We start from the raw sequence: 20,150 nt of genomic DNA, 5'->3' as shown, positions 1-20,150 counted from the left end.
GCACGTGGAGAAAATAGGGTAGCGCATGGATATATTTTAGTGCATAGCCAAGTTAAATTAGCACATGGAATGGTTTTTTCAAGTTTTAGTGATTTTTGAATGTGAAAGTCTTCATAAGAAAAGGTCAATTTTGCCTGTGGAGGTGGATTTTTGCCATTTTGCTCGGTCTTTTGTCATGTTTTTGATAATTTGTCCAATATGAGTATTGATATAACTTGGTATAAATTGTGATTTGTTTCAAGTTATTGATGTAGATATGAATGTGTTGTTTTGATAGAACCATAATTTGATTTGTACTATTTCAAGTTCAATGTGTGGAGCCTGATTTGTGTTACAAGCTAACATGGGTTGGAAACTTGAGTTGTTTTACAAGCTGATATGGGTGGGAAACTTGATTTGTTTTACAAGTTTATGTGATGTGGAGACTTGAGTTGTTTTACAAGTTTTGATATGGTTTTTGAAAACTTGAGTTGTGTTACAAGTTGATATGCAATGATATGATGTGGAACTTGATTAGTTTGAGCAAATTGTTTCATGCTTTTGATGTGATTTTGATTTTGATATCTTTGTTTTGATGTGGACACTGATATTGAACTCATTTTGCATTTTGACAGGAGCGATTGGGAGTGGTGCAGTCACGGGAGCGGTTCCCTAGACCTTGGGCATTGATACCACGGTTAGCACATGTTGACCTAGATGTGATAGAGAGATGTGGCCTATCATCTTTGTTGGACATGCCTCGGTTCACTATGAACTAGGGTTTACTTACAGCGCTCACTAAGAGGTGGCACAGTGATACAAACACCTTTCACTTTGCTACCGGTGAGATGATAGTCACTCTAGAGGACTGTTATAGGATCTTACGGATTCTCATAGCAGGTGCTTTATTATCGTATGAGCAGATGGAGGAGGGTGGTACTGAGGTGTTGCGGCGCATTTTCCATGATGAGACAGTATGTGGGTATGAGATCCCATGGCAGGAGTTCTTGGATCTAGACTATGCACCTCTCCCATCAGTACTAGCAGGGTTCATCGGTGGATTCCTTTGTCCTGATCGTAGGTGAAAGGGATTCTCTCTGGGTTGGGGATTGGTTCTCAAGGAGATGGTGACCCAGGGCCACAAGTTTGCTTGGGGATCAGCCATGTTAGCCCACTTGTACAAGGACCTTCATGAGGTTGTGTATCTGGGTTACAATAGTTTGTCAGCTAGCGTGACACTTTTACAGGTATGGTGTTGGAAGCACATTCCAGCAGCGAGACCACTGGTGGAAAGAGATAGGCCTACTGGGTGGACATATGCTTATGGTTACAGGGGTCTAGTTGTTCAGCGTAAGCTGGGCAAACTGGAGCATTGGAGGAGGGTCCTAGATGATATAGATACAGTCGTCTGGTGACCATATACAGATTGTGAGGTCTGGGTAGAGGATGGGCTAGAGATGAATTTTGTGTTTATGAGCCAGTTTTTGATAGGGCGGACGCCCTTTGTGATAGAGAGATTTCAGGTGGGCATGGTTTTGAGGTAGTATGGTCGGCAGTGGGGTATACCACAGGGGACCTACTTGTATGCATGTTAGAGATAGGACGTACCTGATTGGTGTCCTACCATTGATAGCGGGGCAGCTGTAGAGGATTTCTCCAGCTTAGCGGGTTAGATATGGGACTATGCTCCTGAGATATTAGACATAGGGATGACCCATGAGTTTGTTGGTTTGTTTGCAGCTCATGTTGTTGCCAGGATATCAGATCCTAAGGAGATGTGGCCAACCTTCGATGATGATGAGGAGGATGTTGGGGGAGATGGAGATGATGGCAGCGGAGGTGGACGACGGGGGAGAGGATATCGGGGGAGGAGAGGAGATAGGGGTAGAGATGGGGGAGGTTGAGTGGAGAGAGCAGTTCGATGAGCTGTGATGGATAGGGGGAGAGGAGGGTTGGAGATTGGAGCAGGGGAGGAGGGGAGAGTGGGAGAGGTGATGGCAACAGTGGGAGGGACATATGAGTGGAGGCAATCATCATAGAGGAGGAGGACTGATGAGTTACCTCCACTAGCACCTAGGACAGGCAGAGGGATAGGGGGTACCCCTTCATAGGTGCCTCTATGGGTCTAAGTCCTGACACATGTGGAGGATGCTTTGATCAGGACCCTGCAGTTGACAATTCAACAACTGTAGGCACAGCTATAGATGCAGCAGCGTCAGATTACTTAGCTGACTCTAGAGTGAGATACAGAGATACAGCAGCATGATCGGGCAGAGGAGCTAGTAGCGAGCATTTAGAGAGCGGTAGCAGGGGGCCCGATGAGATATTATGAGAGAGTTGTCCTCGAGAGTGAGGGAGGCAGAGTATTACAGACGCCATTACGAGGATGTCGTGCCCAAGGAGCGCAAAGTACAGAGCTTCACACAGGTGAGATCGAGTCAATCTCAAGAGACTGGGACACAGTCAGAGAGTAGAGGCGTGACGGGGCCCTCAAGATAGGATCCTCCTAGAGATCCAGGAGCTGGGACATCATCTATGAGACCATCCCCCTTAGGAGATAGTCATACTTGAGAGACAATGTCTCTATTGTATTTTTAGATCATTGTTTTGCTTGCACTGGGCATAGACATGACAAATTTTGTACATTTTGATCATTTTTTATATATATAGATGACATCATTTTCCTTGATCATGTGATGTGTTATATGGATGCATGTTCTATGTGTTCTTTCTTTACTTTATGATGATGCAATGCTTAGATAGATGATATGATGCATGATGTAAATGTATGATGTTTGCTTTGATATGTTGTGAGATGTATCTTGAAAATGAGATGTATGATTTGATAATGATGTGAGATGTATCTTGAAAATGAGATGTATGATAATGATAATGATAATGATGTGAAATGTATCTTGAAAATGAGATGTATGATAATGATAATGATGTGAGATGTTTCCTAGAAAATGAGATGTATGATTTGATATGCAAAATGATATGCAACTACTTTTAAAATGATATGCAACTATTTTAAAATGATATGTAACTAAAAATGATATGCAACTATTTAAAATGATATGTAACTATTTTAAAATGATAAGCAACTATTTGTTTTTTGGAGCATCCTCATTCTGCATTTGTCATCCTGATATAACCATATGTTATTTTGCTTTCGATATAGGTATCATCATTGAGCATTGATTTGTTCGGGATATGTTGAAAATTTATACAAGCATAATGGTATAATTGAACCATAATGACATGAGAAAAATTTACATGATGTTTGATTTTGCAAGATAGCACAAGTGTCAAGGTATAATTGAACCAGGACGACCAGAGTGTGGATTGCGTATAAACAGACAAGATTTAAACCATTTGTATATGTAAAGTGGAATCATGTCTTCAGTGATATTCGATGTATCACGTCTCGAGACAAGTATTTACACAGTACAAGTGATTGCCTCACAGACAAAAGATTAAGAAAATATTGGAGTTTTCCCATGATCTCTAGCTTTGAAGCATTTAGTGAGAAAATGTAGAGAATCCAATAATTTAAAAAGTTCAAATGCAAAAATAGTCAAGACATTATGCAATAATGCAACATTTAGTACTTCAAAAAATCATCCATCTTTGGTATTTGTGATTCTTGTTTTAGTGATCCAATGTTTTGCTCTGCGATGTCTCGAAGTTTTTGTTTGTTGGATGTGATGTTTTTGAGTTTTGCCAATAGTCTTGATGTCTTGAATGTGTTGCAAGTTTTGATGATTTTTTGCCCCTAGCTGAGTGCACCTCTTGATGTGAACATGTACAGTGATTACCAAGCCATGGTAAAATGTGGTGAGAGGATATATGGATAAACCAGGATAGTGACTACGCTAAGTATGTCCTGACTGGATATTTGCTAAGTGTTGGGCGATGGCCGATAGTGCTTTACTGTGAAGATAAGGATGTGGATATAGATAAAGGAGCTGTCCTTTCACAATAGCGCATGTTACCAAGTTTTCACCAGTTGCTTTTATTGTACCTTTTTATTTTCTTTTTCTTTGATTTTTTTATTTTTATTTTTATTTTTTGGTTTTTTTTTTTTGACTTTTTTCGTGCATTAGACTACTCAACTGTAGTATTTCTGCAGATGAATGTTGTTAGTTGGTTTGTCGAGCACATCTCCTTTTGAAGTTGTAAGTTGATAAGCACCTGATCTGTAGACTGATATGATGACATAGGGACCCAACCAATTAGGTTCAAATTTCCCTTTCTTTTCTCGATCTTGTTGATTTCTTGGATTTTCTTTGAGGACTAGGTCACAAACTTTGAAGTTGCGAGGGCTGACCTTGTGATTGTAGCTTCTGCACATGCATTGTTGATATGCTTTGAGATGAGTGTAAGCATGCTAACGTCTTTCATCTAATAGTTCCAGTTCTTGCAGTCGGTTGACCCAATACTCTTCGTCTGGAATTAAGCCTTTTAGAGATACTCTGAGAGATGGAATTCCTACTTCCAGTGGTAAAATAGCTTTGGATCCATAGACCAATGAGAAAGGTGTTGCTCCTGTAGGTGTACAGATGCTATTTCTGTATGCCCAAAGTGTTGGATTGAGTTGTATATGCCAATCTTTGCCTGCATCATTTACTATTTTCTTGAGAATCTTTAGTATTGTTTTGTTGGATGCTTCTACTTGACCATTCCCTTGGGGGTAGTATGGTGTAGAGAACTGATGTTGTATTTTGAATTGCTCACATAATTCTCAGACATCTTGGTTTTTGAATGGTCATCCATTATTGGTGATGATGGAACTTGGAATACCATATCTGCAAATCAGATAGTTTAGGATAAAAGACGTAATTTTCTTTCCAGTTACTGTGGTCATTGGGACTTCTTCTATCCACTTGGTAAAGTATTATGTTGCAGTTATAATGAACTTGTGTCCATTTGAAGATGAAGGATGAATTTTTCCAACCAAGTCTAGTCCCCACTAACAAAAGGGCCAGGATGTTGTAAATGGCTGCAGTTCCTGTGCTAGTGCATGTATGAGATTGCAATGGATCTGGCATTTAGGACACTTCTTGGCGAAGTGGTAAGAATCTTTCTCCATTGTAGGCCAGTAGTATCCCATCCTTAGAAGCTTTTTAGCAAGAGTAGTCCCACTTGAATGTGTTCCACAAATACCTTCGTGAAGCTCGTGTAAAGCGGAATCAGAATCATTACGATCAAGGCAACGAAGAAGAGTACCATCTAGACCTCAACGGTATAAAGTATCAGTAGTAAGAGTATACCGAGCAGCTTGGCAGATAAAATTACATTTTTGATTATGGGATAAGTCAATGGGTAGGATATTGTTCTTTAGATAATCATATATCGGTCCATATAAAGGTGAATCTGAACTGGTTAAGGCATAGACAACATGGGATTCAGAGTGGTCATAGGCTGGGGAGAACATTTTCTCTACCAGGAACTCGTAACGACTTTGTTGCTCTGGAATTTGTAGTAATGAAGCGATAGTAGCCATGGCATCAGCTGCTTTGTTGTTCAACCTTGGTATTTGCTTGAAGGTGATGAGTTCAAAATACTATTTGAAGTCATCCACCATTCACTTGTAGGGGAGTAGCTTGTCATCCTTTGTTTGATAGTCGTTGTTGATTTGATTGACGACTAGTTGTGAATCTCCATAGACCATTAACTCTATGATTTTCCATTCTATGGCCATTTTGATGCCTATAACCAATGCCTCATATTCAGCTACATTATTTGTGCATGGGAACATAAGCCAGTATGATCTTGGTATGGTATGCCCTTCAGGAGTGATGAAAAGAATGCCAACACCTGAACCATGTTGGGTGTAGGATCCATCAAAGTATAGGGTCCATTGTGTGGTAGAAATAGCAAGAACATCCCTATCCGGAAATTCAATCTCCATAGTTTGTTTTCCTGGTAGCGGTGCTTCAGCTAGTTGATCTACAATTGCTTGTCCTTTGATGGCTCTTCTTTCTGTGTATTGGATGTCAAATTCACTGAGAATCATGACCCATTTAGCCAACCGGCCAGTAAGAGCTACCTTGCTGAGTAGATATTTGAGAGGATCAATTTTTGCTACTAGCTTAATTGTGTGTGCTAGCATATAATGTCAGAACTTTTGAGATGCGAAGACTACTGTTAGACAAGCCTTCTCAATGTCCTGCTGATGTAGTAGATGGCTCGTTCCTTTCCTTGTTGATCTTCTTGTGCTAATAGTGCCCCCAGTGATATATCTATTGTTGAAATGTATAGAATAAGGGGCTTTCCTGCGACTAGTGGTACTAGAACTGGTGGGTTCATCAGATACTGTTTGATTTGATAAAAATATTTTGCACACTTGGTCTCCCATCTGAAAGGTACATTCTTATGGAGAAAATGATTGAATGGTAGACTTTTATCCGCTAGTTGAGTGATGAATCGCCTGATTGATTGAAGTCATCCTTGTAGAGATCTGAGTTGACTAATATTCTTTGGTGGTGGCATTTCCATAATGGCTTTTACCTTTGCTGGATCCACTTCAATACCTTTAACTGAGATGATGTAGCCTAGTAACTTTCCTGATGTAACCCCAAAGACACACTTCTTAGGGTTGAGCCAAACTTGGAATTTCTCCAATCGATAAAAGATTTTTGTTAGGATGTCGAGATGTTCTGCTCTAGTGAATGATTTAGCTAGCAGATCATCCACATAGTCTTCCATGAATGTGTGCTTCATGTCATGAAAGATTGTTGTCATTTATCTTTGATAAGTAGCCCCTGCATTCTTTAAGCCAAAAGGCATAACATTCCAACAGTACGTTCCCCAAGGATAGGTGAACGTTGTTTTATCTTGATCTTCTGGGGCTATTTTTATCTGATTATAGCCTGAGAAACCGTCCATTAGTGAGAGAATTGCATGGCCTGCTATGAGGTCTACAATTATGTCGATATTGGGTAAAGGAAAGTCATCTTTTGGACAGGCTTTGTTGACATCTCTGAAATCAGTGTAGATTCTGATACTGCCGTCTGGTTTTGATATTGGCACTATGTTGGAGATCCATTCTACATAGTCAATGGGTCGAATGAATCCGACATCTAATAGTTTTTTTAGTTCAGCTTTGACCATGAGTGCCACCTGTGGATTCATCTTTCATAGTTTTTGCTTGACTGGCTTAACTCCTGCAGAGATGGAAAAGTGAAGCATGATTAAGTGTGGATCGATTCTGAGCATATCTTCATATGACCAAGCAAAGTTTATGTGCTTTTCTTTAAAAAAGATGATAAATGCCAATCTTTCCTCCTCTGTCAGAGATTCTACTAGTTGTATGTTCTTGACTGCTTCTATGGTACCAATGTTGATTGATTGAGTGGGCTCAATCAATATGGGTGATCGCTCATGAAAGTGTTCTGGAAGAGTGTTAAGTCTCCCATCTTTAGGTTCCTTAAAAATGTTTTCACCCTCAAATGCATCCTTTATTTTTACTTTTTTGTGATCTAGAGATTCCATTGACTGGTTTTTAGCATCAAATATTTTATTTGGTTCATTTTTGTGACTGAGAGACTTGGCACTCCCTGGTTTGCAGACATCGTTACTTTGTTCACTAGTAGAGCCTATTTCTGGGTTAATGGTACATAGGTAATGGATAATAGATTCATCATCTGGGAAAATTGGTATATCATGTATTTCGGGTTCATCCCAGTCAATGAGGTCTAGAAAGACAAGTGGTAAGGAATCAGTTTTTGTTGATTCGGTGTCAGATCCTACTTCTACTTTATGTATTTGTTCATAAAATGTGCCTCCTTGGGGAGGAATAACAGTATCAGGAGATGTTTCTATTGGTTTTTGAAATATTGGTGTTTGAATATGAGCTACTGTTGCAATTATGGCCTTCTTGTGGCATAGAAGCTTTTCCTGATGTTGCTTCTGTTCTTGATGCACATACCTTGCGGATTGTTTCTGCTGACTCAAATAGTGCTTCCTACCAGGATTCTTCTTTGTACTTCTTCTTTTCTTTCCATTGAGGTTTTGGAGTTATGCGCAGTGTCCTTTTTAATAGGAAAGTGAGTTTACAACCCAATCCTATTTTGTCTCTACTGGGTTGTGAAGGAAGATCTATGCGTTCAATGACTCCTTCTTTGTGTTTTCCAATAGGTCATTTACCGTCATATCCCATTTGTTGCATGATTAAGTAGCCCTTTCCATATAGGTGTGTTGGTAGAACTATATCCATATTAGCTACTCTATTATCTTCTTCCTCAGCTTTGTATAACCAGCTAAGAATGTCTTTCTCTTCTTATTCATGTGCAAGAGTGCCTAGTTGGATGAAGGTACCATCAAATTTGATGATGGGCTGAGTTACCTGATGTGTTGATGTAATAGGCAATCTATGAGATCTGGGTGATGTTGGTAATTTGGCCAAACACATGGGTTCCAAGGAGTATTCTCCCATACCTTGTTCTCTGATTTACATTTTCTGCTTGAAATCTCTAGGTAATGATTCGGGCTTTGCCATCTGTAGATCTGATGTTGAGGATCTTTGTTTTTCCCTATTATGGGGAACCAAACTATCCCGGGCTGCCCCCATTGCATTACAATGTTGAAATGGATTGTGATCAGTAGATATGGAGACCTTTTGTCCGTTATAGGGAAATTTGACACACTGGTGATATGTAGAAGGTACTACTTGCATTTCATGTATCCAGGGTCGACCTAATAAAATATTGTAGGTGAGGTCTATGTCTAAGACCTGACACATGGTATCTTTTTGCACTGGTCCAACTTGAATGGGTAACATCACGGTTCCTTTAGATGACCTTTCGTCATCATCATAGGCCTTTATGGTAATCTTTTTACGGGGATCAATAGACTCCTATGAGAAGCCTAATGCACAGATAGGTTTTAAAGTACATATATTAAGTCCAGCTCCTCCATCTATTAAGACTCGTTTTACTCGGTGTTTATAAACAATGACTTCAATATGGAGAGGAGTGTTATGCAAATGACTCAAGGAAGTATTATTATGCTCGAAGAAGGTGAGATTATGAGGCCCTGTCATATGAGCGACCATGGCTTGAAATCTGTCTGCATCCAGATCTTGAGGTACATTTGTTTCCAATAGCACTTGCTCCAATATGTTTTTGTATTTTGGTGACAGTTTCAATAGTTCTAGTATACATATCTGAGCTAAAGTTTTGCATAGTTGGCTGACTAAATCATATTGGATTTTTGGTGTAGTGGTTGTAGGTGTGGTATGTCCCTTCAAGACATATTTCTGAGCTCTGGTGGTTACATTGATGGATTCATGATCATGCTGGTCTTGGATTGTGATGACATTTACCTGATGGTCTTCAGCTGATATGTGATTGATGGTGTTATTGTAGATGTGGTTGATACGAGTTCCATGTGCATCATTTGAGGTTGAAGCTCCATCTTTGTTGTAGTTTGGAAGAGGGTTTTTAAAGGATCCATGGTCACCATTTGTTTTGAGACCATCTACCATTAAGTCACCTCGATCAATCATGTCTTGAACAATGTTTTTCAATCTCATGCAATCGTTTGTTCGATGACCTTTGTTACGATGAAAATCATAATAATGTGAGTCATTCCACCAAGGTGGTTTGATTTGGTCTCATAGTTGCTGATTGCAAGCAATGAGAGAATCTTGTTTGCCAGAAGCTCTCTGAATTCTGACTCTAGTGATTGTCCCAATGGTGTGAAGACACATTTCTGGAAATTGTTAGTGCTGTCATGTGAATTGTTATTGGGTCCTTGATTCGTGGTTTTGTTTTGAGTATCATTGGTGTTGTTTGTGTTGGGTTGACCTTGATTGGTGTTTGGTACATATGTGTTAGCATTTGGATTAGCAACTTTAGGATTTTTTGTAGCTTGAGGATTTCTAGATAATGCAAGTACTGGTTGCTTGGATTTTGGATCATGTGATTCATTGTTGCCTTCATTTTTGTTTCGAGTCCAGAATCGAGACTTGTCTAAGTTGTTGTTGTTTTGGTTATTGTAGTTTGATGAATTTGTTCCTTCTTTGAAGAATTTGAGCGTTCCCTTTTTGACACATGCTTCCTCTACTTGAATGTCATTTTTGATCAATTTAGCGAAAGATGGTATGCATTGGAGTTTGAGCCTATAACTCATCTCACCATTCAAGTTGTCGATGAAGATTTCCATTTTCTCCTTTTCAAAAATATCTCGAGGATATCGTGATACCATACATCACCGGCGTTGAAGGAATATCATGAATGTTTCATTATTTTTCTGTTTGGTGTTACAAATGTCTAGCATGGTTATAGCATGTTGAATGTTATAGGAGCATTGTGTTATGAACTTGTTAACCAATTCATCGAACGATCTGATAGGTGGTGTAATTTTGGATAACCATTCCATTATTTTTCCTCCCAAGCTTCTTGGGAATAACCTCATTAGACAGGTGTCATCATGAGAAAATTCAAGACTCATGGTACAGAATTCTCTGACATGATCATGGGGATCACTTTTTCCATCATATTTGTCAAATTTAGGTACGTCTGAGTTTGGAGGAAAAGGGATCATGTGCAATCTTCTGTCAAAAGGATAAGGATAGATTTCGTTTAATGAGTACTGCACTGTTGTCCCTTATTGCATATCTTGCATTTATCTTTCTAACATTTGCATTTGTTGAGTAAGGGCAACCAAAGGTGCATTGTTTTGTTGAGGGAAAAGTTATTCCCTTGTATTGATCCTGGGTTGAAACGGTGTATGGAATGGTATGTTTTGCTCGGGAATGTATTTTCTTGGTGTATGTTGCTCTGGTATGTTTTGATCCGGGATGTTTTGTCTTGGTGTATTTGTTCTGGTATGTTTTGATCAGGGATATCTTGTTCAGGGTCATGTGCTTCCCCTTCCCATTGTCATTCTTGATATTCATAATGTTGAGGTCGCGTTCTAAACACATCTGCATCAAAGTTTTCAGGGAGTTTGACTCCTTTTCTTGTGAGCATGAGCAAGTATTTTTATTTGTCATTTTCAATGAGCTTTTCTACAAGCTTTTGGAATGAAACACTTTCTTGGCATTCCTGAAGAAGCTCTTCAGAAATTTCAGTATCCTCTAGGTGTGGACCTTCAAAAGGATTTGATAACCTTTGATTCATACTAGATTCTGCTTGTGCCTTGCTTTGTTGGTTTTGTTGAGAGCGAGTAACAGGCATTTTAGTAGAAACTTTTAGTGACGAAGGGGACAAAATCCTCTTCGATATGTTGCTCGAGGGTTGGTGGTTCAGGTTGGGGTGTGTTATAAGTGATACACTCGTCGGGCAAGAATGTCGGATTGATCCTTCCTCCACGGTTTATGATTTGATTAAAAGCAAATTTTTGACAATATGCCCTAGTCTTTAAAGGCTCTTTGTCAAATTCGTTGGATTTGTTTTGGATATAACATTTGACGTGATGAAGGAATACTTGATGAGATTTGAAGAGTTGATGATTGATGTATAAAAACTTGTTTCTCTTGATAAATTTGGAAAAACTTGGTTGTTGTTTCCTTAACGTGGTGTTACAATAAATATTCTTTCTTCTCAGAATATGGGGATTAGTCATGCATAAGTGATCAATGGTTTCCTTTGATTTGTTTTGGATTCTATCAAAGTGAAGGTTTAGATGCCCCTTCATGACAAAGCATGTCAAATGATATGGATAAAGTCTCCCGATATGGAAACTTGATTTGACAACCTGAGGTTTTAAACAAGTGTTTTTGAGATGAAATCCATGAGATGATAAAGGATCCTTTTGATACTTGTGATGATGTTTCTGGATTTTGATAGGATAGATATGTTTTATCGTGCGATCAGTTTTGGATTTTACAACGTTTGTTTGACACAAACTTTGCTCAAGAAATGGTTTTTACAGCTTTGTTTTTGCTACTCTATTTTGACGAAAAATGATGCTGATGAAAAGAGGCTTCCAAAGATGTTTTCTAAATTTTCAAAATTCCTCACTGTTTTGCCCCCTGTTTTTTCTGATTTGGTCACGCACTAAAATAGAGACACGATGCACTATCAAATTTACTTCACGCGCTAAACAAAGGACCACACGCGCTAGGCTTCCCCCTACTACGCGCTAAAGTTTTTGACTGCTTAAATTTTGTTTTCTGCCTGGCTCAAAAATCTATGCGCTAGTATGGGTCTGTGACACACTAACTATTAAACCCTATGTGCTAAAGTGTGACTCCTATGCGCTAAGCTGATGCTTCAACTCACTATGTTGTTTTCCAGATGCACTAATTGTTTAACACTTTTTTTGAAATTTGGATAAAACGCTACTGTTTTGACTAGAAGCGCTAACTTTACATTTTGATGTGCTAACAAATGTACCCTACACGCTAAGAAGTTGTTCTCACGCACTAAACTGCCCTGATTTTTCCTTTGGTTGGTTTTTGCAATATTGTGAGTTTTTCAGTCTTGATGGATGATTTTCTAAAGTAGTAAATGCAAGCACAACACAAAAAAGACAACCATTTTGCCTAATCTAACAAAAAGTGTATGTTCTGCAAGGATGTGTTCAAATCCCCAATGTTTTAACAGGTTTGGATACGAATGATACACTCCAAGAAGACTATTTATTCAAAGGTCATAAATAAAATCATAGCCCACTAGTCTCGATACTCCATCAGCTCAAACAGCCGTGTCACCCCCTAGAGGGCGCCCATTTTTTTGCCTTTTGCTAGAAATTAACTCAAAGTGAATCGCTTCACAATTGAATAGTTATCTTGGGAGATATATGGTGAGTGATCTTGGGGGTGGATTCTTCCCCACCCTTGCACTATGATGTTATAAATATCTGGTTACTGACTCAGCTCAAGGTTTCTATTTCTATGGTTCGTAATCAGGCTTCCCGTTCAGCCATCAGTGATAAACTCCCTTAGGAGGCTTCCCAACCTTTAGAACAAAGGCTTTACGTATCTCGAGGATACTGGCGGAAGGCTAATCACTGCGCGCAACCATTGAAAAGGACTTTCATCACTTCCCACTTTTGATTATAGTGGGTTGGAATACTTGGCGTCAAAGTCGTTCCCTTCACACCAGCCATAAATGGCTTTAAGAGTTGATTCTAACTCCTCGAAAAGGTAGGCCTACTAAAGGATTTATTGCTTGAAGTAAAGAAAGCTTTAAGAGTGGTCTGGATTTTTGATCACCTAGTTAAGGGGAGAGCATATTCCTTCCACTTTCGAGACAAGGCAAACCATTTATTTTATTTTATTTTATTTTAGGACAAATGATTTGCTAACTTCTATTGGGAGATGTTGCTCCAAAAAGCATGGTGTTAATTTTATTTTCCCCAAATTAGTGATTATTTAATCTAGGAAAATAATCAAGTCAACAAAGCAAAAGTTTGATTTTGGATAACAAAAGGAAACCGGCCAAAGGGGAATAACTTCCCTCCTTTGATTGTAACAAAAGCATTTAAGTGTGGTTCTTTCCTTTGCAAAATTTTTGAAATGAATCCTTTTATACACCAAAGGATGGTGAGGTTCTTTTTACAGCTATTTTTGCAAAAAGGAAGGTTTGTATGGTTCTTTTTAAAGCCTAAAATAATTTTTTCTCCTATGAAAGCAAGAAATTTTCTGATTTTTGGTTCTTTTTATAGCCCAAAAAAACAAGTGAGTTCAATTTTAAGAATAAGAGAAGTTCAAAATTTTAAACTAACTTAACTAAGTGAAAATTCTAACTATCTTAATATTTTTAAAACTAAGCTCCCATCTGCAATAAAATTGTTAGAATCCTGCAAAAGAATAAGCCAAAAATGTTAGATGACGGGTAGACTTCAACAAGTCTAAATTTTACCCTCGGTTACAGATTTTAATTCTTTTGATTTCTGTCTGTTTATGATGCGCTACATAACAAACTGTATGTGCTACAAAATAACAGTGATGCGCTGAAATAAATCAGTGATGCACTATGCTATTTTCGGGATGCGCTACTCTGTGTTCCGGAAGTGCTGCTCTGTTTTTCTCCCACGTCGAGACCTACAAGAAAAGTTTAGTATTGCGATGCACTAAGAAAAAGACTTCACGCGCTATATGATGGGCCCAATGCGCTAAACAGTAAACCGAATGCACTAGGCTGTTGACCAGATGCGCTAGGGAATGCTTCCCACACGCTAATTCTCATTTCTCGCGGACCTGCAAAAGTGGTTAAATTTAAAAACTGATTTGATATATGGGGTAATGCCCCACAGTGGGTGCCAGAAATGTATGCGGGAAAAGCGGGCCAATAGAACTCAATATGTGAAAAATGGAGCTCTATGGAGCCTTTCTCACACACCCATAGGACATCTTGGTGCAAGCTACGGAGTCATGAAGTATGGCTTAGCTTCCCAAGGATGGTTCCATGGTTCTCTATCTTGCACGGTCCCTCAAACCAATGTTTTTGCTCTCAGATCACTCAAAAAAATGGTTTAGGGATGACAAATGCAAGAATGAGGGATGCTTTTGTTGATTTTAAGATGAGATGCATCCTAAGCTATGCATGATGCTACAAATGCAATAAACTAGCTATGAGATGACAAGGTTAGTAAACAAGACTATCCTAGCATACTATATTAGTCTATGATTAAACTAAATGATAAGGAACATACTCTAAATTTGCATATTTAGATTAATTCTTGTTTAAAAGAGAAGCTAAATGATGAGCATAAAATGAGATATGAAAGCTTGAATGGATTTAAGTATAAGTGTGATGCTAAAGACTTGGATGATGAAAATGGAGGAATGAGAGCATTATTTATAGCAAAAATAGGGCAATGGATGGTTAGGATTGAAAGAGTTAATCAAGGGCCAAGTTTGAAAGTTGGGAATCCATGTTTGCAATTGGCACCAATGAAATGGTGACAATTGTCAATATAAGGTTGATTGAGAGGAGATGTAAGAAGCATTAAATGCTTGAGAAGACCTCATGGTTACCCTAGGGGTTAAGGGTTAAGGTTAAGTTAGTTGGATAAAGCTTTTACCCAAAGGATAAACTCTTGTGCAAAGGTTTAAGGATAACCATGGTCAAAGCAATAAATGCTTGATGAGACCCTTGGGTTAGATGGAGGTTGAGTTTATGGAAATTCTTTAACCATGTAAGAGGGTTGAGTTAACCATTAATGGTTATGAAGACTTTGGGAATAAATTTGTAAGAGTCCTTCCAACTTTGGGGGCATTCAACAAGTTAGCTTGTTGAATGGATAAAGGCTTTAATGCAATTTGAAGACTTTACTCCAAATTTGAGAAGTGACCTCCTCAAATTTAGGGAAAAGGGATAATGGATGGGTTTGGGTTAATTAATTAGGTTTAGAAGAATCTAGAAGAGGTTAGAAAGAGTGTTAGGATGCAAGTGGGAGCTGTAGGATTTTGCAAGTGAGTGAGGGAAAATAGGTTTGAATTTAATTCAATTTGGTTGTAATTAAATAATTTAAATTTATTTAATTTAGGATAACTATTTTAATTAAATTCGAATTTAATTAAAAAGTGGACAGGGGCTTTAATTGAATAAAATGAATTTATCCTATTAAATGGTATAGCGAATTTAATTGAGTAATTTACTTAATTAAATATAGGAATATGGGTTATTTAATTAAATTAGATTTAAATAAATAGAGAAATGAACATAAAATATTCATTTAGGAATATGGTCATTTTTATATTTCTACACCTAGTATCAATGTTTCTTAGATATCCCCTTCGGATATATCGGTATGTCTGCTAGTTACACTATTGGTACATCCATTGTTCAAGTTTCTTCCTCTAGCATTGGAGTAGGTGTTGGTACTAGTACTATGAGTGGTTATGGTGCTCACACCTAAACTACTCTACCTCTGCCTCCTCCACCTAACAATCCTATTTTAAATACCATCTTGCAAAATATGGGAAGATCACAACAATAGCTTACCACCCTTCCCTCTGCTACCAATTAATCCTTGCTTCCTACTTATTATCATCACAATTTGCTTGACATGAGAATCTTAAACACCATTACATTCCAAGGGGATAAGGCATTGAAATTTGATCAATATAATGGAGAAGGAGATTCTAATGGTCATATTGATTCTTTCATGACTATTTGCAACAATTATCATAACTTGGACTTTCTATTGTTAAAAATATTCACTTGATTACTTAATGGAACCATATTAAAGTGGTACAGTTCATTGCTTGACTATTCTTGTAAAAAATTATCAAAAATAACCAAAATCTAGATCTCAATGAATAGCACACACAAGAGAGACAAAAGATTGATAAGAGATATCAAGATCTAAAATATGATCAACTGGATGAACCATACAATGAAGATGAGCCTGCTTATAAAGCCAAGGCCATATGGATATATGACCACAAAATCATGACATGTGGCCAAATGAGATACAAGGGTAGGTGAGGGTAAGTAGGAGAAATAATAAAATGTTCCACAAGATAAGACCACAAAAGGTGCAATTTCTCCTACAAGCAACTTCCCTATGTGCACACTTCCCTAATTGTCTCATATGCAAACTACTACAAAATGTATTACCTTAAGTCAACTTAAGTAAAGTGTAATTGTGAGGCACAATTTGCACCAACAACCTCCTTGAGTGCAACTACTGAAAAATACAATCCAAGATCTAGTGAAGATGAATGTAGAACATGATCCAAAGACTCAAGTATCTCCTCTAAGGATAAAGAGACCTCCTTCAAATGTTGTACATAAGTATTCATAATCATGTCAACCTTGAAAGAATAATCAAGTAGAGAATGAACAAGAGGGTTGGAGTGGTCCTTCATAACAACTAAAGAAGGATCATCTCCATCAAAGAGAATATGAATACAATCAATTATGTCTCCCAAATATACAATGCGGGACTCTAAAAACAAACCTGCAATGTCTGTCAAGTATTCATCCTAAGGAACTATATTTGGAAGACAAGGTATATCCTATTGCAATAAATCACAAGAAGTCAAAATTATAGCAACATTTGCATCATCAGGTGCAATAGTAGATATGATATCAATAGCAAGAGATCAAATGCAAGGCTCAAGAAATGGATTACATGTGAGAACACCCAATTTCAAGTAACAAAAGTTCTCCTCAATATTAGAATCGACACAATAAGTGTGATCATCATGTGAAGAATCAAAATCATCATTACGACTAAAATCTGAGGAGTACAATCAAGATGCATGATCCACCACCCTAGTAGAGATAATAGCTCTACTCTCCAAGTCTCTAATGATAATTGAATCATGTGTAAAATCCACAGTCTTCCTCGTTTCCCCATGAGTGATCTAATAGATGGAAAGATGATTGCTTGTCAAATGAGGTACACACAACACATCATTAAAGGAGTTATCCCCACTAGCAATAGATCATTTCCAAATCACATTCATATATGTATGATTGCCCATGAAAATCATTGGCATGTTGCAAGGCTGAAATGAAGAGAACATAGACTGTGAAGATGCCATGTGATGCAAAGCTCCTAAATATAGAAGCCACCTCCTTGAATCATGACTTGTAGTAGCTCAAAGAACTTGTCCTTTACTTGTCCCAAAAGTGTGATCATTTCCTTTATCAAATTCCTTTTCTTTGGTAGAAGAAGTTGAAGTCAACATTCTAGAAGGAAAACCGATTCTATTCTTCTCAAGAAGATGTTTCAATTCATCAATTTCCTTCTTGTAACAATCATGTTCATCATGTCTGGACTTATTACAATATGCACAAAAAAGATTCTCCTTATACGATTTCTCCTTAGGTAAGGATGTAGAATCATCTTGTTGTGTAGAGGATGATTATGCTCTATCTTGTTGTGGCTTTGGCTTAGATTGTTTTTGGTTCTTGCCTTTTCCTTGATTACTTTGATTCCCTTGATTAGCTACCAAAGCTTTGGACTTTGAAGATTTGAGAATCCCCATGCTCATCAAATTTGACTAATCTAACATCAACATTTATGTGAATGCATCATGAGGGCATAGTGAAAGAACTACCCACTGTCAAGCAATGGGTTTGGAAGCTAGAAACAAATGTTGCATATTTTGATGGAAATTTTCCCAACAAATTGTAAACCAACTATGCATCCTTCTTGTGAATGCCAAAATCCTTAAGTTGTGCTCTTAACTCATTTTCCTTAGTGACATAGTCTTGGATTATGTCAAAATTATTGGGATCCAACATAGTGAGATCATTATCAAGTTGATAGCCCCTAATCTCATCAATTTGGCCATACAATTTACCTAAGATATCCCAAGCATCTTTAACTGTAGTACACTTCTCAATGTGAAAGGTGAGATCCTTTGATACATACTTCCTCAAAGTTCCAAGAGCCATAATATTAAAAGCAAGCCATTCCATGTGAGCAATAGGATCAGTTAGTGTTATAATAGTTTCATCAATATAGTGAGTTCATCCTTTTTCCATTAGCTTACTCCATGCATTAATTTTCCAAGAAGCATAGATATGTGAAGTTAAAAGTGGAAATTTAGGAGAACTTATAGCAACAAAATGAAAGAGCACAAGATAAAGAGAGGAACAATCACATAAGACATCCCCCAAAATTACTCAATAAACCCCCCCCCCCCCCCACCACAAACCAAAATAATGATTTGGCACTTTATACTTAGTGCGTGTATAATGGGCCACTTGCAAACAAGGGCAAAGTGGGCTTCTGATTTCAAGATTATAACTACCTCAAATAGGATATAAGAGACTCAAACCATCAATGCAAGAGATTTAAGCTAAGATCCAAGCAAATTACAAGTACCAAATAGCCCCAAAAAGTCTAAATACTAAAAGTTCAATTTCTACTCAAAATGGTGAAAAATTGAAGTATCACATGAAAGTAGACAAAAAATTATGCACTAAAAAAAATCAGCACCTGAAAAGGAGGTTGTATGAGATTGAACGGAGCCTGAGAGTTGTAGAATCGAGGATTGGACGGGTACAATTGTGAAAAACTAAAAAGTCTGAATAAAAATTTCCTCCAAAATTAGAAACTAACCATACCACTATAGAGAGCATGAAATAACAACCCAAATAAAAAAAATTGGACTGAAAAGGCCTTAAAATGATCAAGATATGAGCCTCTGAAGTTGGATTGCAAAATCCAATAGCTCATTAGAGAGGGGTCAAAAAAATTCAAAAAATATGTTGATGTAGCACTAATGTCAACATTTCATGAGCTTAATTTTGACAGTAGTATGACCTTCATAGCCAAAAATCCCTCTATCTATGTGGCTATATGAATGATGACATCATCCGTATGAAATATAACATCAATAGTATATGTGGCCATATCGAACATATGCAATGTTGAGTGTGCAAATGATGTGTCCATAAAAAAAAACTGGCATGTCACTGACATGGACCTATAATGTGGATGATGTGTCACGTTGACATGGTAGTCTATATGCTTGTGTGGTAGGCTAATTGGGCAAGTATGACTTGTAGACATGACTTGTACAGATGGGATTGTGTGGTAGTTTGATGTGGCCAAATGACAAACTACCACATGTTCGGTGAATATGCACTATCTGTGCACTTCTTAGCAAATGAAAAGTGCCCACCTGTCCATCTGAGTTGGCATTGCTAGGGTGGTGGCATATGGTCTTAGGCGGAGGAGGCAGAGCCCAGCTGAGTGTAAAAAGGAACGCGTAGAGGCGAGAGGTGGCTTGGTGGAGAAATCCGCAAAGGCACAATTGGTGGCACCGAAACAAGGGCTGATAAAAAACATATCACCAGAGGAGCTGGCTAGAAGACAAGGCGGGGGTTGAAAAAGCTAAGTGGTCAGTCGAACAATAGACAAGATAGTAAGTGGTCGGATGACATGTGACGGGGGGGTTGAAACCCCCCCAAAAATTACTTTTTAAAAAAACTTTTACAAACCAAATTAAAAACTGTCGATAAATGAATTTTTTTTTTTAAACTGCAAAAAATAAATAATATTATTTTTTTCAAATATCGTACTATACCACCTAATAGGGGATTTTTTTTCTTTATGCCCTGAAATTGAATTTCACCAAAATGGGTGAATTTATACTCAAAATTCATGGAAATGGCCTTCTGAACTCAATGGAAAGGTCGAAATTGATACAGGACACCCCCAAATTATGTTTCTCACCAGATCTAAAAATCAAACACATTGATATCTCTCCAAAAAGACTACTCAATGAATCCCCAATGGCTTTG

This window comes from Cryptomeria japonica, chromosome 5 (assembly GCF_030272615.1).
Source record: "Cryptomeria japonica chromosome 5, Sugi_1.0, whole genome shotgun sequence".
Taxonomy (NCBI): Eukaryota; Viridiplantae; Streptophyta; class Pinopsida; order Cupressales; family Cupressaceae; genus Cryptomeria; species Cryptomeria japonica.
Note: the sequence above shows the minus strand (reverse complement) of the source record.